Source organism: Vigna radiata, unplaced genomic scaffold (assembly GCF_000741045.1).
Source record: "Vigna radiata var. radiata cultivar VC1973A unplaced genomic scaffold, Vradiata_ver6 scaffold_236, whole genome shotgun sequence".
Lineage (NCBI taxonomy): Eukaryota > Viridiplantae > Streptophyta > Magnoliopsida > Fabales > Fabaceae > Vigna > Vigna radiata.
Genome location: NW_014543119.1, coordinates 423,501 through 429,540, shown reverse-complemented (window position 1 = coordinate 429,540; position 6,040 = coordinate 423,501).

Genomic DNA, 6,040 nt, shown 5'->3' with positions numbered 1-6,040 from the left:
GAGTTAAAGTTAATTGGTTTAAAGTCTCATGATTATCATGTATTGATGCAATAATTTTTACCAGTTGATATTCAAGGCATGTTACCTACTTTTGTTAGGGTATTCTGACACGTTTGAGTTTGTCTTTAATGCCATTTGCAAGAAAGTTGTTGACCCTCGAGTTTTAAATGATTTTGAAAATGAAGGAATAAGACTATTGTGTGAATTGGAAATGTATTTTCCACCTTTTTTTATATCATTGTTCATTTGATTGCTCATTAAGTCAGATATATTTGAGTATATAGGCCGGTTTTCTTAAGGTGGATGTACGCTGTTGAGAGATACATGAAGATCTTAAAGGGATATGTTAAGAATTAGTATCAACTAGAAGCTTTAATCATAAAGTGGTACGTTGCAGAAGAAGCCATTGAATTTTGTTCAAGTTATATGCCAAGTTGTGAACCAGTAGGACTTCCTAAGAGCATACATGAAGGAAAATGTGAAGGTAAGGTGTGTGAAAATTGAAAGTGTCAGTAGAAAAGAAGTTGATCAAGCTCATTTGTACATCTTAAACAACACGGTTGATGTGATTCCTTACTTTTTTGAACTCGTTAATGAAATAGAGTCAACACACCCGAGAATGAGTGAAAAATGGACTCTTAATGAACATATCAAAACCTTCTTACAATGGTTTAAAAAAAGATTTATGCGACTCCAAATGTTTCTGAAAGTCTATTGAGGTTAGCTCGTGGGTTGAACACAAATGTGATTACATATGGTGGGTAGTATATAAGCAATATTTCTTTTCAGACAAAGGTAAAAGATGACAAAAGTAGAGTTCAAAATAGTGGTTTGATAGGGTAAATGGTTATCCGTCAAGAAAGACAAAGGTTAAATGATGCATCACACATGTTATCACAAGGTGGTTATGCATTTCTTGAGAGCAAGATGAGAAAGAGTCGAGTAGAGGCCTTAGAACTTGAGTATGATTGCTCAGACTAAGTCTGATGGGAACATGACATCCTATTTAGTTGCCTTGATATCACAAAGAATTGTAAGTTCAAATTCTAAACATTGATTGGTTGTGTATTTATCATCCCATGTGTTTTATGTAACAAAGTTCTTTGTTATATGCAGGATGAGTTAGTTGAGTGGCAGACTCAGGGAACATTTGTTGGCCAAGGTAAGGATGGCATTCTAACAACGACCAAGATGAATGAAGTTGTTCCCTCTAGTTTTGATGAAACTCTTTCTACCTTCACTCCACACACTGAGTTTGAAAGATTTGTTGTGGATCAATTTCAAAGGCTCTCAACAAGGATGTCTAAAGATGAAAAATCTGTGTTAAGGATTCAAAAGAAAGTAGATGAGGCTATAGAAAACATTGCTCTGGAGGAATCTTCATCTGATGAATCTGATGATGAAGAAGAAACTACAGAAGAGGATTTTATAGAGATATCTGAGTCATAATAGGAATTAGAGTCTGTTTTGGTGCTTTCATTTAATTTTTGAAATGAATGTAATATGGCTATAAGACATTAATGATATGAAATTTGTTATGATTACATTTTGGATTCTAAGCTAGAACTCTGTAATTCCGTTATGATGAATCAAATGAAATATTTTTGGATTATATCGAATTCTTGATTGATTGTTTGATTGGATGAATAACATTGAATAAACCTGTTGTATGAGTGCAATTTTTTATTTTACTGTCATAATATCATTGCATACTCATACTTAGTTGATGAATCATATTGCTTCACAGTTACTCTATATTACTAGACTAACCCTCAACATATAGTTGAGAAAGTTTGATTTACAGGATTAATGCAAAAGTTATAGGTTTACATGAACATACCACTGGTCAGGAATTGATTATCAAATGCTCTGCAGAAGTTAATCGATTATACTGTCAATGAAATCGACTAACAGACAAGAATGTGGTTTGATTCTCATTTCGACTGAATCATTATACTGAAATATTCATTTTGTTGTTAAATGATCTCATGCATTCATAATACTCTTAACTTCATAATCCACTGTACCTCAAATCTGAGTATTTTGAATATTTAACATGATAATACAAAATGGCTTCAAGAAATATTCTTACTCTGATACATGTTAATACATCTATTGCTTGAAATCTGTTATGCCATTCATGATCTATTACATTGATTAAACTATACTGTATTAATATTTTTTGTCTGTTAGCTTTGATACTGGAATATACATAGTGATTGATCTGTTAACAAAGAGTTACTGCATCATGATAGAGGGAACATCAATTTCTGCACTTAGTCTGTAAGAAATTTATATGGATGTATCTCTTTATGCACTTAATTTCCTATTACTTTGTATTTTTTTTTCTAATACTTAAAAGGGGGAAAAGTAAATGGAAAGTAAATGGGAGTAACTGGAAAAGCAGTTTCTGGTTGTGCATCATCAAAAAAGGGGGACATTGTTGATAGGAGGAGTAATGTGAAAGCTAAACACAAACCCTTGTGTGTTTTTTATGATGACAACAACATAAATGCTTTAATAATGTCTTGCACAACAACTGAAATGTTTAGTCATGTTTATTTGTTTGCTTCTGCTTGAACTGCTTGTGTTGAATACTTACTGTGATTATACATTAGTCTATATTTGTGGTATGCATATTCATTGTTTTAAATGTCAAAACTCTTTGCACAATGCATATCTGTATGAGTTAATCGATTACAATTTTTATGTAATCAGTTAGATTCATCAGATATCAGCAAATGCTTAACTGTGGTAAACTATAAGTTTTAATTGATTACATTGTATGTATAATCGATTAAAACTCGTGCCTTTACTAAACACCTAATTGCTAAGTGTTGTGATGAGTTTTCAAATGAAAATATTTTCAAAATTGTTTAAGTGTTATAATTAACCGATTACACGATTTTCTTAATCGGTTAAATTCTACATACACTGAAAATTGTTTTCATGATAAGTCTTAACTAACATAACGGTCATATTTTGAATTGTTTTGACTTCTGATATTTGTGCAATCAATTACACTAAAAACTTAATCAGTTAAACCTGTTCTAATGTAATTATGGTACAGTAGTGTAAATTGCTTAACCGATTACATTAGTATTGTAATCGATTAATATGCGTCAGACTTGAGAAAACTATATATTGACGCATTGCACTCTACATTGATGACTTTTGAACATTTGATCTTTAATATCTGACAAAAGTGAGTTGAAAAAAGAATTTGCAGGTGTGTTCATTCTCCAAGAATCAAGAAACGTTAGTTTGGAAGATTTTAAGGATTCTTGAAGGAATTTCTTTGTGCTTTCTTTGGCTGATCATCATTTGCACTCTAAGGTTTTATGTACCTGATCAGTATTGTTGATTTTTAAATTTGATGATTGTGGTTTCCCTGTTGCCGGTGGCCAGGAAGAGAATGTGAGGTTCTAGTTTCTTTGAGAGGTGTCTCAAAGGGTTTCTGCAGAAAGAGGATTGTTCTTTCTGTGTTGTATTCTTTTAAATTAGATTTTGAGTTGGAGAGATTACATTGAGATAGGGCCTCTGTAAGTCTTGTTGTATAACTCAATCTTTATAGTAAAGAGGCTTTCAATCTTAGGTTGATTGAAATGATTGGATGTAGGCATTGAGACCGAACCAGTATAAAAATCTTGGTGTTTGTCTTTCTTTCCCTTATCTCTTTTGTTGCATTATAATCTTTATTTGCTTTCAAGAAAGTGCAAAATATTTTTAAAGGTTTTTAAAAGAATATATTTTTTTATAACAACCAATTCACCTCTCTCTCCCATCCTTGGTTGGAAAATAAGGCATATCCATTCCTATAGAAGACAAGAAGAATACCATAAAGAATTCTTGAAATTTGGCGACTTCCTTAATTAGATTTCAAAATTCAATCAATTTTGTGATTGGGTTTCAAAATATAATGACTTCCTTAATCGAATTTTGAAATCTGATGAGTTTCTTAATCATATTTCAAAAATCGATAAAATTTCTAACCGTGTTTCAAAATTTGGTGAGTTCTTAAATCGTATTTTGAAATCAAGTAATTTTCTAAACCGAATTTCAAGATCTAATTAAGTGAAGGAAGGTACAGTAGTAGGTTTAGTTTACGAAAAATTGGGTGGTAGATACGTGAGGTAATTATAAGAGAGAGAAAAAAATTAGCTTTATTGAAAGGGTAGTTTAGACATTAAAAAGAAGTTTGAAAGTGTAAGGTGAAAACTTGGAAGTGCTTGGAAGTGGAGGGAGAAGTCTACTCTAAGTAGAACTCTAAAACAACATTAGCCATATGTTATAACTTAGTTATGCATTAAACAATTAATAAAGTAGTTCATATCTAATAACTTCCGAAGTGAATAATAACCTCCTTGTAAAATCTTTTATCTTTTATAATATTTAGTATTGACTAAATGATAAGAAGTGATTATTTGTTATTATATCTACTAGTATATAAGTTATCATTATGCCTAGAAACTTATAAATATACGATAATACAAAGGGTTTACCCTCGTCTCATAATTAATTTACTCATTTTTTTTTTTTTATTTGAACATTCAAATTTCTACAGGTAAACTTCTATCTTTTTTGTGACAGTTTAAAGCTTGATCACAAGTAACACATCTCAAAAACAATACAATCAAATTCGATAAAAACAACATTGGATAACAACTTTTAAACTCCTATAAGGTAATATAAGCAAATAAATTTAATTCAATTATGCTATTGTACTTTAATATTTGTAACTAAATACTTAATAAAACAATTAATGCTTTTAGCATTAGTATAAATTTCGTTAAAAAAAATTATGTATTTATTATCCACAGCTTTACTAGAGGATGTTGTTCAATCCAAAGTTCTCCATCTTAATTAAGTTTCTTTCCACTACCACGTCATCACTATTCTAAACAGTAAATACTATGCCTTTAAAGACAATTTGAGATTTTCTTTTAATAATCACTTAGAAAATACTTTGAATCGAAATTTTACTCCTCCTTTTCGAAAGAGTTTTAATTTCTTTTTGTAGTATATATATATACGCCTAACAAGTCATAATCGTAAACTTACTCTGGAATATATTTGAGAATCTCTGAAGAGAACATACCCATGAATATTATTTTTAAGATCATGCACGTAACTTGGTGATAGTATTGTTCTCTTCAAGGGAAATTTCCTGTTTCAGGACAATTTTATATTTCTAGTTCTTTCTAAATCCAAGTTTAAAATAATCAATGATTAATTTGGGAACAACTAATTAACGTGTTGAATTTAAATTTTAATTATTTATGGCACTACTTTAATTTAATCATTTATAATAACAATCATTAGTCAGAACTCCATGAAGTCTTAAAATATTGATGAGTTTTATTAAAAAAAAAAAATATAAGGTTGAAATTTGGTCACGTCTAGTAAGGGAGAAACATGTTAGAGAAAATGACAGTTTCGCTTTTTGTAGTCACCATGCACGAAACATGGAACTATGCACAGAATTTGGTCACGCATATGTGGTTACGTTTTGAGGCATCCTTAAATGATCTTTTTCACTCTTTTTTTGAACTTTCTTTCTCTTTAATTTTTTTCTTAATTTATTTGGTTTCTTTTACTTTTTTGTAACCCCAAACAGAAGAAAAATAGATAACATTGCGTCATAAGGTCAGGGTTGTGGTTTAGATGGAAATTTTCATGTTGAATAATTGATCATAGATATTTAAGATTCAGTTTCGAATGTGTAAGGTAGCAAATTCAGAGGTATTGGGGATTTCACATTTTAGACTTGTTCAAAATAGTTTTGGTTGGATCGACTTAATGCATTCTTCTATTAAAATTTGAATTAAACTAATTTCAAATACTAGATTATTGATAATGAATATTTATAGAATAAAAGTTATTTTAAAACTTTTAAAAATTTTGTTTTTCTCTTTGTCATTTTATTTGGATATGGCTTTCAAATAGTTATGCATTTTGATTGAGAAATACATTTAAATAAATTAAAATAAAACTTAACTTGGTAAAATGTTTTAGAAGTTAAAGGATATATTATATTAAT